This window comes from Lethenteron reissneri, chromosome 21, assembly GCF_015708825.2.
Source record: "Lethenteron reissneri isolate LAM-NWPU_2019-01 chromosome 21, ASM1570882v1, whole genome shotgun sequence".
NCBI lineage: Eukaryota > Metazoa > Chordata > Hyperoartia > Petromyzontiformes > Petromyzontidae > Lethenteron > Lethenteron reissneri.
In genome coordinates, this window is record NC_083799.1 from 11,806,905 (window position 1) to 11,825,972 (window position 19,068).

Consider the following 19,068-nt stretch of genomic DNA (forward strand, 5'->3'; position numbering starts at 1 on the left):
TGCGGTGCAGCGTGCGTTTCAACGGCGTTTTTGCCATTTATCCACCAATGTCAAAGAGGATGGTGGCACAAAAGACCGTGTTTTTGTGCCACCATTAGCGACTAATCTGGATGACCTCAAAAACAGAATCACCACAGTGGTCACTTCAGTGGAAGAAGACACTTTGAGAGGCGTTTGAGACGAATTCAATTATCGTCTCGATGTCTGTACAGCAGATGGAGGGCACATAGAGCATTTATAAAATGGTTAGTAAAACTTGAGAACTCATTGAACCGTTTGTAACTTTTTGTGTAATTGTAACATGTTGCCATCGTGAAATATACTTGTTTGAAATTGTGTCGATCTTTTTTAAACACCTTGTTTATTGAGGGAAAACCTGAGGACCCAGAGAAAAATCCACGCGACCACGGGGAGAACATGCAAACTCAAAATATACTGGGGTCAGGGTGGAGGTCGAACCTACGACCTCCTGCATACCAGGCTAAATAGTTCACATCTCCTAGCCACCGTGGCCGCACCGAGCGAGTGGTGGGGTGGAGCAGCGGTTTAATCACACCGCGTAATAAACCGGGCGACCTACGTTCGATTCCTGACTGTGGTTTGATAGGAGCGGTGAGTGATATCTGAAAGGGGGGTCCTGTAGCCCCCCCCCCCCTTCCTCTTACCCTTCACCAACACCCGCAGTCAAACAGCCCCACGCTCCTCCACGACCCGGCAAAGTCCGTCTTCCAGAATAGAATTGAATTGGCACGGGGAGCCATTGTGGAAATTCAATGTTTCCGGGACCGGAGCCAGTCTCTCCATAAGACGATTCCTGTAGAATGCATCATATCGATGTGGCGTTGGGTGAAAACAAATCAAATGAGATGGGATAACCGAGGCAAAAAATATTGATTATCCACTCCGAATTGTGACGATTGATCGAATTTCTGGGAGAGTGAATCAGTCGTAGCATGCGTAATCTCAAGTGCCCTCGGGAATTGGACTTAAAAACACAAATTCCCTGGTAGCTGACATTTATTGGGCTCTGGTAATGAAGATGAATGGAAAGGTGCATTCGATGTTGGGGGTTTTATGAACTGGTGTGAACTTTCTGCTCACCACCAGCACCTGGACCCGTGATTGGCAAAGTAAAAACTCCGTGGACGAAAATCGTGCACCGCGTGCGGTCCGTTCCGCTGTGTTATGAAGTCCATCTGTAAACGTGTGACTGCCGTCTGAGTCCCGCATTTACCTTCCACCTGCCCTGTCTGCTTATCCACCGTTTATTTTGTGGTAATCAAATGTATCTGTTGTCAATCTATGCGCGACGTGTCTCTGTGTCTGCGGATGTACGATAGCGCAGTTAGATTGTATCACTGCCTGTCTGTCTGCCGGTCTGCCTAAACCTGTCATATGACTCGTTAATTCATCGTCCATGAATGTCTCTATGTCTTCCAATCTCTGTCTGTCTCTGCGTTTGTTTATTCTCTGTCTGTCTACAACTATCTGTCTGCATGTATTGCCAAGATGAGAAGGTGCCCTGGGGACATCAGCGGGAGGGTAAATCCGTGGAGGCATATCTTCTTGCCGCGCCAAGTTAAATTCTAACCCACTGGCTTCTGATTTATTGGCTTCGCTTAAAATTTGAAGTTCAGGCCGATGCCAAAGCGCTGTGGCTGGTGTGCCATGTAATTTCTGATTTCATGCAAGTTTCAAAACGCCAAGTTTTTCATTTTTGAATACTGCATTTTCTGGACCGGTTATATTCGTGTTTTTTCTTTCTCTTTTCAAATAACAACCAATAAAAAGCGAAGTCCCGGTGGATTGATAACGTATCGTGAAACAACCCCGAGTACCAGTACTGCACTGGAGAAGCCTTTACCCGGCATCGGAGTGACACACAGCTGAACACTGAACTCCGATAAACCATCGGGCTGAGTGAACCCCCCCCCCCCCCCTGTGCATTTAAAACACAGGCAGCTTTTCTGCTGGCCCCAATTATCCTTGACGGAGATGCCCAAGTTACGCTGTGTGCCCAGATGGCTCGAACCCACCCACTCGGCTGGATATGTACCCAGCGTAAAAAAAAAAAAAATCTGGCACCGTGCGGCGTGATTCAGACACCAAATTGATAGCAGATTTGGGGTTTCATTGCTCTCCATCCCAGATGTGGGTGGCACACGGCGATTTGGGAACGAATTTTCGTTCACATCTCCCACTTTAACAAATCCTCCCTGCAGCATCTTCACTCCACCACCGCCAACACCACCACCACCGCCAACACCACCACCACCACCGCCAACACCACCACCACCACCGCCAACACCACCACCACCGCCAACACCACCACCGCCAACACCACCACCGCCAACACCACCACCACCGCCAACACCACCACCGCCAACACCACCACCGCCAACACCACCACCACCACCGCCAACACCACCACCACCACCGCCAACACTGCCAACACCGCCACCACCACCACCGCCACACCACCACCACCACCGCCAACACTGCCAACACCGCCACCACCACCACCGCCAACACCGCCACCGCCAACACCACCACCGCCAACACCACCACCACCACCGCCAACACCACCACCACCCACCGCCAACACCACCACCACCACCGCCAACACACCACCACCGCCACCGCCAACACCACCCCGCCACCGCCAACACCACCACCACCACCGCCAACACCACCACCACCGCCGCCACCGCCAACACCACCGCCACCGCCAACACCACCACCACCACTGCCAACACCGCCACCGCCAACACCACCACCACCGCCAACACCACCACCACCAACACCACTACCGCCAACACCACCACCGCCAACACCACCACCACCGCCAACACCACCACCACCGCCAACACCACCAACACCAACACCGCCAACACCACCGCCAACACCGCCAACACCACCACCGCCAACACCACCAACACCACCACCGCCAACACCACCACCACCGCCAACACCACCGCCAACACCACCACCGCCAACACCGCCAACACCACCACCGCCAACACCACCACCACCGCCAACACCACCACACACCACCACCACCACCGCCAACACCGCCAACACCACCACCGCCAACATCACCGCCAACACCACCACCACCGCCAACACCACCGCCAACACCACCACCAACACCGCCAACACCACCACCAACACCGCCAACACCACCACCACCGCCAACACCACCGCCACCGCCAACACCACCACCACCGTCCCCACCAGCTACCATCACGACCACCACCGCCACCATGAAAAAAAATACAAATCCAAAGCTCCCCCGTATGGTCTTAACAGATTGTTGTGGAAAGTGCTGTTAGCGAGCTCCTATGAAGGCACAGCACAGCGCACGCGGGAATGGGGTGGCCAGCATTACGCCCGGTCGCCTTTGTCTCCCTCGTGGCGATGTTTAAACACTGCACAAGATACTAATTTGAGGCTGAGTCGACCTAGGGGAAGCCCCGGGACCGGTTCAGACAATCGTCACTGCTCTCGGTCGGAGCGCAGCGCGCTAACCGCTACACTGCCGCTCCCCACACTGCTTACCATCACCACCACCATCACCCGCCACCACCACTCACTACCCAACGGCGCAACCACCACCACCACCATCATCTACCACACAACGACCACCACCATCGCCACCACTCCTCCTCCTTCCAGCTGCTCGCCGCCCCTCGCTGGAGAAGCTGGCGCCGAATGCGTTGATTGACAACGCAGTCGGCCGGTCTCATCCCCCCCCCCCCCCACACTTTTGTTTGAGGCAGTGCCAGGGTGAAAATTGTTGTTGTTTATATCTGACTCCAGGTGCGATTGTTTCTCGCTAATCTGCACCTTCTGTCGCACCTTCGTCACCCCCCCACCCACCCACCCCCTGCTCCCACCATAGAAACCTTTTCTGCCCACCCAGACTGTTGTTTGTACTGCCTTGTTATTTGGTGTTGCAATCACACACGTGTGTGTTTTTGTTTATTTCAAATCTGCACAATTGCTCCTCTTTGCCTTAGTTTGATACATGTGCTGATTTGCCACGGCTCGAATCAGCTGCTTTGGGTGAAGAAGATCAATCGATTGATTGCCGGCTGTCTGGCTCGGCCATCGGTGGATCTGTGGGTGGGTGCATCGGTGGGTGGGTGAGAGGGTGAGGTGTGGGTGGACTCCTGCCCATCGCCCTCATTGTTGGCTTATGAAGACGTACTGCATGTGGAAGGTATAGGTGGCAGAGTAGAAGGGATTACGGTAAAATACGCTCTATTTAAAGTAGCCTGTTTCGAGATCAATAAAGTATTGACTTTTAAAAAAAATGCAATATCAAGGGGTTAATTCGGCGTGCATTGTGAGGTTTGCGCAATGCACTACGAACCCTTCGAATCCTGTGGAGCTATAACTGAATCTATTGCAGACTCCCATTTCACCAACTCACGTTTTATTCGCCCGGTGAAATTATGGTCAACGACAGCCACAGCGGGGGAAGACCTTCATCAAACTGCCACCGCGGTTTGTTCTCAAAGAATCTGGATCAGTTCACCTAATAAACAAAGACAGACACAAATTATCGCCCGTACAGGCTGAACAGACTGTCGGGGCAAGTGCTGTTAGCGAGCACCTATGAAGGCCGCCACGGTATGTGAGGGGTTGGGTGGCCAACACCACGCCCGACCGCCTTTGTCTCCCCAGTCGTGATGTTTACACACCGCACCAGGTACTCATTTGAGGCTGAGTCGACCTAGGGGGGGGCCCAGGACCGGTGTTAACCATAAGCGGGAATCGAACTCGGGTCGCCGGGTTCGTAGCGCAGCGTGCTAACCACTACACTACCGCTCCCCACAGGAATACTGATCAATTCACCGAATAAAGCACAAATACACGTAATACCTTCACAAATGTGTCTCATTATAGACGTATTATTAATACCAGGTAAGTCAAAACATCTATCATAGCGGCGATTCTTCCAGCGCTGGTATTGATTAAGAGCCGCAAAAACGAACCCATTGTTCTGGTGAATAAAACTGCAGATTTTTTTCGTCGATAAAAGAAGAGAGGAGGGAGAGAGAGAGAGAGAAAGAGTAAGAGTACGCCAACGTAAAAAAACAACCGAGGCACGGCAACGGAACGTTAAGCGACACGGAGTAGAACGCGGTGTGAGTGACGGCAAAGCAGCGAAGCGTGCGGGGAGTCGAGTAATTCTCCTCGTCCCTCTCGCGCAAAGCAAAACGAGGTCACGCGTCCCACACCGCTGGTCGCCTCTCTTGTCCCCGTGAGCTCATCAAGGTGGTGGAGGTGACACCGATGAACGCCGCTTCAATAAAAAACTTGCTCGCGCGTTTTTATTTTGTTTGGACGCTTCCTCTCACAATGCTTGGCAGTGTCCTAAAGCCTCCAAGATCCACTCGCCGTGGCCCCGAGCGATCCCCGGTGAAAAGAAAAAAAAAATCCGGCATCGATTTCGCTCGCTGGCGCTGACCGCCACCCCGGCTACCCCCTCCAGAACCTGACTGGACCGACTCCTGGACAGAGACATCGGCGCTCAGTGGGCGCTGTCACGATCTCGCCCACCCTCAAATTCCCGAGTTGGGCCCATCGCCACCACGAGCTCGCGTTCAAAACCCACCGTTGTTGGCGCTCTTGCTCACGCCACCGGTTGTGAGCGCGTTAGCCCGTCCGCTTTAATTTCAGCCGGGCCTGTCCAGGGTCTCGGCACCAAACAAAAAAACTGAAAACGTTTCCACCACCCCGGTACGCACATCACGTCCAGTCATCGGGCGAGAGCAGGTCGGAGTGCTTTTTTTGGAAAGTAAACGTAGCAGTGTGCTGAGGGTAGAGCGTTTCGATGCGTAACAACCTGGTGATGCTGCTGCTGGCGGTGATGCACAAGCACCATTAACAACAACAACAAAACATCCCAACATAATTCTCAATAATAATAAGTGTGCGGCCTTAAACAAATATTTAACTGGCCACGTTTCGGGCAATGGCTCTTCTTCGTGGCATATGTAGAAGGGAAGGTGGTGCCCCTTAACTTTAAACGTAGAACAATGCCCAGCTTGGAGAGATGCATGCTGGGAAATTACATTGAGTGACAGAGATAGAGAGAGAGAGGCGCACGTGCATTGGAGAACCTCGCGCAGATCAACGACCTCGTCGGCACTGCCAACGAAGGGGAGCGAGCGTGTGCAGGACGCGTCGCTCGAGAAGACGACGGTCAACAATCTGCGATGGAGCCGGCTAGCCAAAGGAACGGAACGCGTCCGAAATGCGGCGTCCACCAGAGGAGACGGAGCGATGAAAACGAGCTCGTGCGCAGGTGCTTCGAAGATTGTTCCATCAGAGGGTTCACGAGGGAGAGAGAGAGAGAGAAGGGCAACTTTTGGGAGGCCTTCATCCAGCGGTGGATTGACCGTAGGTGATGACGATGGCTGTGGCTACCAAGTCGCTCGCCTTACATATTCTGTGCGAGATGAACCCCTGAGCGAGAGACACTTCTCAATGCAGGTTTTGTTAATGACTCCGGTATTTGATGCGGCCTGTCCCGATGGAACGGAGCTTCTGTTTGGTCTTACGTGGACAAACCTTTCGCTCGTTTCAAATCACCCCCCCCCCCCCCGACGCCGCTGCTATTGCTACTGCTCAAAACTTAGCCGGTGGTTCCCGTTGGCCACCTGGACTTGATTGTAAACGAATTTTTGCGTTTAGTTTGTTGTCCTCACACCTGCACCTCCGATTTGCGCGGTTGGCGACGTACGGTGCGAAAGAAGCTCAACCTACACAAGAGCAACAGGCGTCTTCGGGAGAGGACAACGCATCTGTGCCCGTTCCTGCTAATCCCTGGCGCTGAACTCTCGCAGTTATTGCTTCTCCTCTCCTCTCCTTCCCGCTGTCGACTCGTGGCAGACGAAGCCAAGCCGCGCTCGTGAGTTTGGCCGAACGCGAGTTCACGTTTTTGATTTCGCTCGATAATAGCACTCGGTGTTCCCACACCGAGAGCGCGGCTCTGCCAGGCCGACGTAAATATCGTGTTTTGACACACGCGCCCACTGTCTGTGAGCACGTACCCCCCCCCCCGCCCCGGTGTGGCGCACGTACGTGCGTCGAAACTTCTTTCGCACCGTACGCAGGAGCCGACCGCACTCATCGGAGGTTGCGGGGTAGCCGTGACGGCTCGGCCATGCGTTTGGGGGTCTCTCGCGTGAGTGGAGGCCCGGTATAGGGTGTGGGGTGGGAGACACGACACAGAGAGATGCCAGACAACACTTTACCCCCGAGCGATTGAACGCCGAACGGAGCGAGGAGCGATGCGACCCGACCTGCGTGCGTCCATCCGTGCCACCCTGCGCCCTTCGTCAATTCGTTTGTCAAAAGACGTTCTGCTCAGCATCGAGGCATTGGTGCTCATCTCCTGTTCACAGCCCTGATGCAGCGGTGGAAATTCCTCACTCCTATGGCCGGGGAGGCGGGTGGTGAGTCTATTCATCGAACCGCCATGAACTAAACTCTTTACCTGACCAGGTAAAGCCCACCGAGCTATGCAGCTTTAGTTTCAGAAGCGTCCTGGCTATCACAAATCATAGCTCAACGAAGTGGCCCATCACGTGGCAATGTAAAAACAGCTCAAATCCCCTAAAAGCACGCGGCCACGCGGAGAGAGAGGACACGCAGGTACGGGATCGAACCCACGACCTCCTGCATACCAGGCGAGGTAGTTAACATCTCACCAACGTGGTGCTAATTTTATCGACCTCAAAAGGATGATGGGCTGAGTCAACCCCCAACCAGGATTTGAACTTGTAACCCTTCTTGCTCTACTGCTGCGCCAACTGCTGAGCTCCCCCCCCCCACCTCGCCCCCCGATATTAGGGGTCTGCTGTGACAGGGTGCGTGGGCTCTGGTTGTTTAGTGCCGTGTGGCCAGGTTGCAGGTGCGATCTCAATCCACGGTGAGGACGAGGTGGATCGAATCCACCGTGTGAGTGGATAGTAACCTGGGGTGGAGCGGTGACGCGGTGGTTAATGCACTGCGCTGTTAAACTCAGCGAGCCGAGTTCTGAGTTTAGACCCCAGCCAAGGGGTGGAGCGTTGGTCTGGGAGTTCAATTCCCGGCCATGGCTCACATCAGTGGCAAGTGATGTCTGAGCCGGCTCCGCCTGGCAGGCTCGGTGAAGCATGCTCAAACAGCTCCCACGATTGGTGTGGGGAGTCATTCATCCAGCAGTGAACTGGCGAAGGGCTATGGACATCTATTCGAACCCGCACCCACGATTAGCACGCTTGGCTACGTAAAGTGCGAAAGAAGTTCAACATTAATAGATATTTACGACTGCCCTGTAGGTGTGCATCCTGTGCTGTGTTTTCCAGGCGGTTGCTCTAATATATATCTTCGCTTTGGTGTGGAATCGTTATAATGTGACTTTTGATTTTGCTGAGTCTTGTTATTATTTATTAGGTTCAAGCAATAATTCGCTGTAGCTTCCATCGCTTGTTATAATGTAATAAAAAAAAAGCTCACAACGTCGGTCAATATATTGTCTGCGCTTATATTTATGCCTTTGTTTATCCAAATCGCGTTGTTGGAAAACATTTTCTTCTAGATTTTGAAGCTTCCGTGACTGTTTGCGTTGCCTCCGAAACGTCGTGATTTTTATTTTTTATTTTATTTTACTTTTATTAATTTAAAAAAAAAATTTACCTACGTGACTTTACCGAAAAACCTAAGAATATTTTCTTCTTCCAACGTCGCTGTGAGTAACTTTGGCGGAAGCGCCGTCACCTTTTGTGACCCGTGTCTTCGCTTGTAGTCCAGGTTTTCGTGGCTACTGTAAAAGGAGATCTTTATTTCGTCCAAACATTTTTCATTATTATTATTAATATTTGTGGCAACGGTTTGTGAGAGCTTGGACGACCGCATCATTTTCCACCGACTGTGGCTGTGCCCATTTCATCGTTGGAGTTTAACTCGAGCTGAGCTTTGCAGTCCGTACCGTGAGCTTGGATCAGCAATTTTAATCGATTCACCATTTGTTGCCATCTTCTGGCTCCTCCTTGACGACATCGAGTGCGGAGAATGTCGAAGATGCGTGCGATCATTGCGTGCCGTCAATGCACGTGTGTATGGTGCATCATTTAAGTCAAAATCATTTGAAGTCAAATCCATTGATTTCCCTCTCCATCCGGGACATTCTCTCATCGCGGGTTAACCGCGTGGCCTGGCAGGGCGCGCGTCTCGAGTGGAGTTCACGACCTCCATCAAGTCCACTGTATCTGTGTGTACTGTATGTATGTTGAACTCCGTTCGCACCGCACCTAGCCAACCGTGCTTATCGGAAGTGCAGGGGAAGGACAACAAACTAAACACAAAAAGGCCATTCTAAATAATTTAGCTTTCAATCTAGATTTAAGAGTGCATAGTTCCAGCGGCTTCCCAATATCGGTAGGAAGAGAGTTCCAGACGGTGGCATAAGCGCATCTGAAGGCGCCGCGCGATGTGGTGACCGCCGTCTTTGTCTGATGGCGAACGTGATGGTTTATGCTCCTTGACAGCAAGGTATTGTGGTTAATTTGTGGTAAACACTTTGTGTGTAATGAGCGCGACCTTAATAATGCAAAACATGTCAATGCCTCTACCATGTTCCAGGCTGCACCGACTTGGCGATTCATCAGTAGAGCATTCACCTGCGCGTTGCAGAGTATCGCGGTTTCAATCTGGCAGGCCGCCCCGGTTATTACCGCGGGTAGATTAACCACAAAACACCGCGCGCCGTTTGTTCTGCAGTGGGCATTAAAGATCCCCTGACATCATTCAGAACGAGTAGGCAATTATGTGCCGGTGTCACGGGTCTGCAGTTTCAGCTAGAATGGATACGCGTGCGTGTGTGTGTGCGTGTGTGTGTGCGCTGAGCTGTGCATGGTATGTGTAGTGGCCTGCCAAGGCAACTCGTCTCCAATGCTCGCATTCTCTCTTTTTGTTCCTCTCCACGTCTTTCGTGTCCACGTTTGGCAACCAAAGAGCGCGAAAAGAAGTAAGTCGCGAGTTGAAATGTACCGATCGGTGACCGCCGTGGCTCGTCGCGGCACCGGTATGGGCAGTCTCGATTATCGACACCCCCGCCCCCCTCTCAACCTCAGCCCCCCTCACCTCCTCCCCCACCCACATGGGAGCAGCGCGGTGCGGTGCGGGCCGACGTGACGCAGTGCGGTCCAGCGCGGTGCAGTGCGGGCCGACGTGACGCAGTGCGGTTCAGTGCGGTGCGGTGCGGGCCGACGTGACGCAGTGCGGTCCAGTGCGGTGCGGGCCGACGTGACGCAGTGCGGTCCAGTGCGGTGCGGGCCGACGTGACGCAGTGCGGTCCAGCGCGGTGCGGTGCGGGCCGGCGTGACGCAGTGCGGTCCAACGCGGTGTGGTGCGGGCCGGCGTGACGCAGTGCGGTCCAGTGCGGTGCGGTGCGGGCCAGCGTGACGCAGTGCGGTCCAGCGCGGTGCGGTGCGGGCCGACGTGACGCAGTGCGGTCCAGTGCGGTGCGGTGCGGGCCGACGTGACGCAGTGCGGTCCAGCGCGGTGCAGTGCGGGCCGACGTGACGCAGTGCGGTTCAGTGCGGTGCGGTGCGGGCCGACGTGACGCAGTGCGGTCCAGTGCGGTGCGGGCCGACGTGACGCAGTGCGGTCCAGTGCGGTGCGGGCCGACGTGACGCAGTGCGGTCCAGCGCGGTGCGGTGCGGGCCGGCGTGACGCAGTGCGGTCCAACGCGGTGTGGTGCGGGCCGGCGTGACGCAGTGCGGTCCAGTGCGGTGCGGTGCGGGCCAGCGTGACGCAGTGCGGTCCAGCGCGGTGCGGTGCGGGCCGACGTGACGCAGTGCGGTCCAGTGCGGTGCGGTGCGGGCCGACGTGACGCAGTGCGGTCCAGCGCGGTGCGGTGCAGGCCGACGTGACGTAGTGCGGTCCAGTGCGGTGCGGTGCGAGTGCGGTCCAGTGCGGTGCGGTGCGTTTCCGTCTGTGGGCTCAAAACAGAGATCCTTGCGTCCCTCACGGCCGGCCAGGCAAGACGCGTGAGACACTGCAACGAATGGGGGGTACAGCGGCACTCCGGCCCTCGTGTGTCTCCGCCCTTCCCTCCGTCTCTCCCTACGCCGGGCCCAAACCTACACAACCTATTCACCCAAGGGGCCGTCCATAAATGACGTCACGCACCTGGGGGGAGGGGGGTGGTCGGACATTTGTGACGATGTGTGACGAGGGGGGGGGGGGGGGTTGAGAATGTGACGTCACATCAAAATGCGCAACTTTAAATAAATGTAGACAACACGTTCTACTTAATTAAATAGACTTTTTATTAAATGTTTTCTCCTACAACATCAGAGTGCAGCGGCATATTAAATACGCACTACAATGGCAATAGTTTAAAGCGATTTGAAAGATGTTTAATTGTCAAAATGGAAATATGGTTGGGGGGGGGGGCAAAGCTTTTTGACATCATATTTGAGGGGGGGGGCTTACTTTTTGTGACGCCGTGTGACGAGGGGGGGGGGGGTCAAAAATCGTCCAAAATCGCGTGACGGCCCGCAATTCGCCCTTCCACTTTCTCACTCGCACACCACCTACTCACCCACAACATCTGCCCACTCACGCCCGCTCTGCCAATTTAGCAACACTCGCTGACACAACCACAATCGCTCCCCAGGAAGTTTGGAGGCGCGCAACGAAATTGCTTTTAAATTAACTTTGAAATGAATGGGACGAAAGGGTTCATGGGGGAGGGGGGATGTTGGTACCATGGCCAGCTCACTGCGCTATGAAATCGTTGACCTGATCGGCACCATTCACTTGGACAACGCCCACCCCCCAAACCTTTAGAAACAGCTTGCCTGACTCCTTTCCCTGATGACGACCGCTTGTGTTGCGATCGAAACGTCGTGATATTTGTATTCACTTTATTTCATTATTAGTTTTATTCTTATTTTTCTATCTGCGTGACTTTACGGAAAGAACCACAGACTATGAATTCCTTGCAGTGACGAAAGTTTGAAGTCAAAATATAATCCCTTCACTTTGGCACGCGCGTTGACCAGAGTTGGTGATGGGCCAAAGCCGAACGCGAGAGACCCTCATTGTCTCCCTGAGCTCCCGGATACGATCGCGCCGTCGATCAGCAAGCGAGGAAAGCGTTCGGCTCAGCAGTGTTTTGCTCCGTCATTGTGTTCGCGACGCGGAAGAACACGGAGATGCATCGCGTGACCGTGATCGATGACGGCGGTTTGGGGAGGCCTTCATCCAGCAGTGGATGGATCACGGCCGACAACGTTAATGATGATGATAACGCAGCCTTGTACCGGGTGGGGGGGGGGGCAGAGTCAATGTTAAACAAACTTTAATCAAGCCTTCAACTTTTCGATTTAAAGCTTTCGTGACTGCAGGGATTCGTCTTCTTGGTTCTTTCGGTAAAGTCACGTAGAAGGGAAATAATAAAACATTGAAAATAAAACATAATAAAATACAATTCTCACGATGTTTCGGCCACAACGCAAGCAGCCGTCCTCAGATGAAGACCAGGTCTGTCGGGGAGACAGCGTCTGAATTCAGACAGACCTGGTCTTCACCTGACGACGGCTGCTTGCGTTGTGGCCGAAACGTCGTGAGAATGATTTTATTATGTTTTATTTGTATTGTTTTATTATTTCCCTTCTACGTGACTTTAGCGAAAGAACCAAGAATATGAAAGCCTTCGACTGTCACGGTACTATCTGCTTTTGTCTCTCGTGCCTTTCGCTCCGGCTGTACCAGAATTTGATAATTGTTTTTTTACCCTTCTATCTGGCAACAAAACTGACACCTTTTTACAAGGAGTCATGTTTGCATAGACCGCAATACCTGCAGTCATAATACAAACAAAAGACATAACTCTGATAATGTATGTGCACTGTCCTTGTAGTTGATTGGTCCACACCCGAGACAGCTTTCCTTAGAGCCTAGTCTTTTGGCGTCATCTGGTCCAACCCATGTGAGACTAGGCTCTAAAGAAAAGCTGTCTCGGGTGTGGACCAATCAACTTCAAGGACAGTGCACATTATCAGAGTTATGTCTTTTGTTTGTATTATGACTGTAGGTATTGTGGTCTATGCAAACATGACTCCTTGTAAAAAGGTGTCAGTTTTGTTGGCAGATAGAAGGGTAAAGAACCAATTATCATATTTTTACTGGCAAATGAGGTTCCCATGGTGCACCAGAATTGTTGGACTGACCGCACAAATATAGCAGGGTGGGGGGGGGGGCTGAGCTTTAATGAGGAGGAGAGGGGGGGGGGGATCTCACCCCTCTCCAGAACCCCCGACGCTAGAGGGCTCTAATTTTGCTTCTTTGTGTATTTATCTAGGGGAGCCACGCTGAGTCGTTTCGGACTCTTTTTCAAGAGGTTTCCTGCTGCCACTTTGGGTTTTTATATTCATATCTTTTCAGCCAAATAACGATTGGTATAAACGTGTGGGAGCAAATCGGACCACCCGGACAAAACCCACAACCTTGCGCGAGGGGGCAACACTCTATCCCCGTGCAGATGGGAACAGATGGCGATTAGTCCACTTGCTGTACCGCCTTCTCATGGAGAGCCAGGGTATGGCTCCTCTTCGACGCCCAGTGTGCGGTGTTCCACCAACTCTCGCTGCTGCTTTCACAGTGCTGGGTTAGCGGCCACGTGCAGCATAGCCACCACTGTTGATGTGAGGTCATTCGATTGCCTCTGTATTCACGTACATCTCGTAAAACTACTAAAACTACGAACCTAACTATTTTGGTTTTACTAGGTAAGGCCCACTGAGCTATATAGCTTTTCTCAGAAGCCTGGACGAAGTGGCTTATCATGTGGACATTTATAGCAGCCAAGGTAAAACTCCAGAGGACCCGGAGAAAAATCATCCCAAGCACGGGGAGAACCTGCAAACTCCAAATATACAGGCGGTCGTGGGTTCGATCCCGACCCTGACGCCTGCTGTACATTTGGAGTTTGCGTGTCTCTCTCTACCGTGGTCGCTTGGATTATTTTTTCTCCGGGTCCTCCGGTTCTTTCCCTCCGCGTTTAGAATCAACGTCACGCGTTTAGAGGATTTGGCTGCTATGAATATCCACGCGATGAGCCACTGCGAGCCGTCCGGCGGAAACCTAAACAGCAGCGTGCCTGTGAAACTGCTGCAATTAGGCGATTGCCAAGGCTCGAGGCTTCTAAATCCGAACGTGACTTGAGATATTATAGACGTCAACACAGGGGGCAGCGTGATCCTCGGCGCAGTGAAATTGAAAGGGGCGGGTTCTGGGTAGGGCACGGGGTGGGGAGGGAGGGAGGCTGCTGGTGGTTGAGTCGGGGAGTGCGGTGGTGAAAGAGTTTGGTGTTTTAGCCCGCGTGGTCACTGCTCGGGGTGTTGAACGACGCCCGCTAAACCGGTAACCGATTTGAAAGTCGTGAACCGGAAACCGCTTTCGGTGGCATTGCCTCGTGTACTCGCCGACAACACATGCGTACTTCCACACACGGGCACTTTCACACAGACATTCGCACACACAAAGCAGACTGTTGGGGCAAGTGCTGTTAGCAAGCACCGATGAAGGCCGGCACGGCACATGAAGAAGTGGGTGGCCAAAACAACGTCCGGCCGTCTTTATCTCCCCATGTCGGCTATGTTTACACACTGCACTGGGTAGTCAGTTGAGGCTGAGTCGACCTAGGGGGAGGCTCATGATCGGGAATCGAACTCGTGTCACCGGGGTTCTCAGCGCAATGCGCTAACCGCTACCGCTCCCCACTAACACACACACTCACACACAGATTCACACACAAAAGAAAGACGAAGAGACACAGACCATCGCACACACACAGACGCTCACACACGCACAGATACAGACACTTTCACACACACACATACAGACACACACGGACACAGACACAAAAGAGTCCGTGGCCCAAAAAAAAGTTCCCTAAAGTGAGCAGCAGCAGCTACTGGCAGAGCCAAACAATGCGGATCCCTGCCTCCCGTCAGCCCATCAGATGTATTATGGGATTATAGGGATTAGGGGAGATAAAATCCCCTCATTTCTATTGCATTGACGGCATCAGGATATCCGGCATTACGACCTAAAATCTCTCCTGAGCGGTTGGTGGTGGGGGGGGGATGGAGGTGGTGGTAGGGGTGAGGGTAGAAGGGTGGTATTGGGGTGGTGGTGATGGAAGTGGTTAAGATGTGGAGGATGCTACTGGGGCGATCGAGGTGGTGGTGGTGATGGTGTGATGGAAGTGGTAGGAGTTGAGGATGGTATTGGAGTGGTAGAGGTAGTGGTGGTGTGATGACAGTGGTTAAGAGGTGGAGGATGCTACTGGGGCAACAGAGGTGGTGGTGATGGTGTCAGTGCCGGATTATCCTCGTAGCAAAAGTAGCTACACATGCTACGGGCCCCGCACTTTCAAGGGCCCCGTGCTCAATGCTTTCAAGCTATCAATTTCGGTTCAGTGATTCTGCACTTGCTCTACTACTTTAGTACTATACTGCCTTCAACTTGTATGAACGACTGGGTGTTTAAGGTTAGCGATTTGTCGTATTGTCTGGCTGTATAGCAAATTCAAAAATTCAATTACATTACTATGCAAGTAAAAAATGTGTGTTTTAATATTAGTTTTTTTTTATTTAGAGCCCCTTTGTAACATATGATACAGGCCGCGCGCAAGCTTAATCCGGCACTGGATGATGGTGTGATGGAGCTGATCGGGGCAGGGGATGGTCTTGGAGTGCTGGATGGATGTGGATGTGTTTGGGACATTATGGGAGAGAGTTGGGGGGGCAAATTAGCGAGGGCATTTTAGCTCGAGAAGAGTTGGGCGTGGCGCAACTGTGGGGGGCAAAGCGTTTGAGAGAAATGGGGGGGGGGGTGGTCGGGTGGGGTGATGATGGGATGGGATGGGGAGGGTTTGCATCGCTGGATTTATCAGTGGGGGGCGGGGTGGGGTGGGGGGGGGAACGCGAAAGAGGCAGGTATTGTCGCGCGAGCCGTAATCCCGTTACGGCTCAGAGCCCTGCCAGCTCGCTCTGGAGTCACAAAGGCGCGATGAGGAGGAGGAGGGAGGACAGCGAGGAGAGGAGGGGCTCTGTTGCCGAACATTAGCGTCAAAGTGCGAAGCGAGTGCAGGGCTGCCTCCCTCCTCGCCGCTGTCAACCTCTCCTCTAAATGCAACCCCCCCCCCCCCCCGAGGCTTTTCCAGAGTCGGGTGGTTTCATTATTGGAGCCAGTCGAGCCGCTTTTGTGCACTTAAACACCTTCAGATCCCCCTCACCACCCCCCCCCCCCCCCAAATCGGCAAGAGATCTCCCTCCTTGGTAACAGAGTCAATCCTGAGAACGCGCGTGTGTGTGTGCGCGCGTGTGTGTGTGTGTGACAGAAGGAAAGCGGTAGTGTAGCGGTTAATGCGCTGCGCTACAAACCTGGCGAGCCGGGTTCGATTCCTACTCACGGCCAACACCGGTGACGATTATCTGAACCGGCCCTGGGCCTCCCCTAGGTCGACTCAGCCTCAAATGAGTACCTGGTGCGGTGTGTAAACATCGCCACTGGGGAGACAAAGGCGTGGTTTTGGCCACCCATCCCCTCGTGTGCTGTGCCGGCCTTTATAGGTGCTCGCTAACAGCACTTGCCCCTACAGTCTGTTAAGACTACACGGGGGATCTTTATCTTTGTGACAGAAAGAGTGTGTGTGCGTGCCTTAACCGTCTGTTCTTCGTGCTATACGGGGGGATCTTTGTTTGTGTGTGAGTATCCTGGTGTGTGTAATAGAGTGCGTGTGAGTATTCATTCTGGTTTATGTGTGATAGAGTGTGTGTTTGATTTCGGGAGCGGTAGTGTGGCGGTTAGCGCTACGAACCCGGCGACAAGAGTTCCATTCCCGCTCACGGCCAACACCGATGAAAATGATCTGAACCGATCCTGGGCCTCCCCCTAGGTCGACTCAACCTCAAATGAGTACCGGGTGTAGTGTGTAGACATCGCCACTGGATAGACACGAACAGCCGAACTTGGCCCTGTCCACCCACCCCCTCGTGTGCAGTGTCGACCCTCATGGGTGCTCCTTACCAGCACTTGCCCCAACAGTCTGTGGATGCTATACGGGGGACCTTCGCATTTTCTAATTTCGTGTGCCTACACTGATGTGTGTTTGTCTTCTTGGTTCTTTCGGTAAAGTAACGTAGAAGGGAAATAATAAAATAATAAAAATAAAACATAATAAAATAATTCTCACGACGTTTCGGCCACAACGCAAGCAGCCGTCCTCAGGTGTGTGTTTGTCTACTGATGTTGTGTCTCTATGTACGAATGTGCGAGACAGCACTGGCGTCTGTGAGAGACTGCACTGTTGTGCGTGTCAGTGTACATGCGCGTGTGAAAATGCAATGGTGTGTCTGTGTGTGTCTGTGTGTGTACTATTGTGTTCATATTGGTATATTGGTGCATGCGTGTGTGTGTATATCTTGGCCTGGCACAAGCGTCGTGGTGACGTCACCGCCACTTAGTGGCGAATGGCGGTTGTTGTTGTGTGTACTATTGTGTTCATATTGGTATATTGGTGAATGCGTGTGTGTGTGTATATCTGTGCGAGTTCATGAGTGTACCATGCCAGCCCTAATAGCACTTGCCCTCAACATTTTTTAAGGGGGATAGCTTTGCCTTTGGACGCGTGCGTGCGCGTGCGTATGATTGTGTGAAAGCGTTTGTTTGACTGTCACTGCAGATAAACGAAGAAAGAAAATCTCACCGCAACAAAAAAACTAAATGTTTATGGATGCCCCCTCTTGTATCAGGTGTCTCGATTTAGCCACAATGGGGACCATGAACCACAGCACCGAGCCACGCAGATAACAATTCCGTGCGAGTGCCTTGAGCAAAACACTTTTATAGCAGTTAATTTTAGCCGGGTCCGTCTGAGTCGGAGACCCGCAATGGCGGCTGTGGCTACTGGTCACGTGCCTGGGCCAGCTTAGCAGCGACTCAGAAGAAACTTGGCGTGAAATTAAGCTGCTCTCCAATCGGAAAAAAACGCGTTGATGAAAAAACTAAATGTTCTTTAAAGATCATGCATATTATTTTGCCAGGTCTATACTTTAATAACATATGGTGCATGATTGGTCTGAAGGTAATTATGCTCTTTGCAATTAGTGGTTAGGTCAGTGGCTTGAGCTATTATCAGGGGTGGAAAAAAGCATTTTTTTTCAGATCCGAATTTGAGGATTTAAGGTTCAAACCTTAATCAACCTTGATTAATCTCATGGTTTTATTTGCAATACTCCCAGATCAGTACTAGCCCTCCTCCGACGACGAGATCATGTCGTCGCCCTCGGACATATAACTACATACGGCGAACGCCGCAAGTTTCTCTTGAGGTAGACCAACTTCTCCACCGAACTGAGCTCGCTGTGGATGAAGCCCACAGTTGAGAAGTTGCGCTCCGAGGCTGGAGAGGAACGTCGCCATTGTGAACAGCTTGACGCCGATCTTCTGAAGATCGGACCAGGCCGTGCCGTCAGACTGCCAATACTGCAACAAAGGTGTCTTACGTCCCTTGAGCAGCACAATGAATCTAAACCCGCCGGCATCCTTCTCCTGCTGCGCCGAAATGATGTACTCGGTGAGCTGCATGAAGAGCGCCTCTCGTCATCAACCGCCGTCTCTCATCGTCGGTCGACGTCTCCAGTGAGATGTTCTCCAGCTCTTTTCGATTGGCTGGGCTCAAGCCCTCTCCAATGAAGCGAGGATCTAACGGATACGCCAGTCCATGGGCCTTTCCGTACATGAACTGAAAGCGACTTGCTGCAAACTTGATCAGGTAGTTGTTCTCTTCAGTGCTCGCATGACCGTCTTCTTGCAGCTTCGAAAATTCAGTAGGGAGGGCGTGAAAATCTGACAAGACTTCAGAGACTGGTACAGAATCGGATTGATATTTGACAATCAATGCGTCCGATGGGCGTGAGAATGGCAATGGACTTCTGCAACAGAGAGACGAAGTCGTCGCTTGTAATGACGGTCTTGATTCGCATGCGCTCG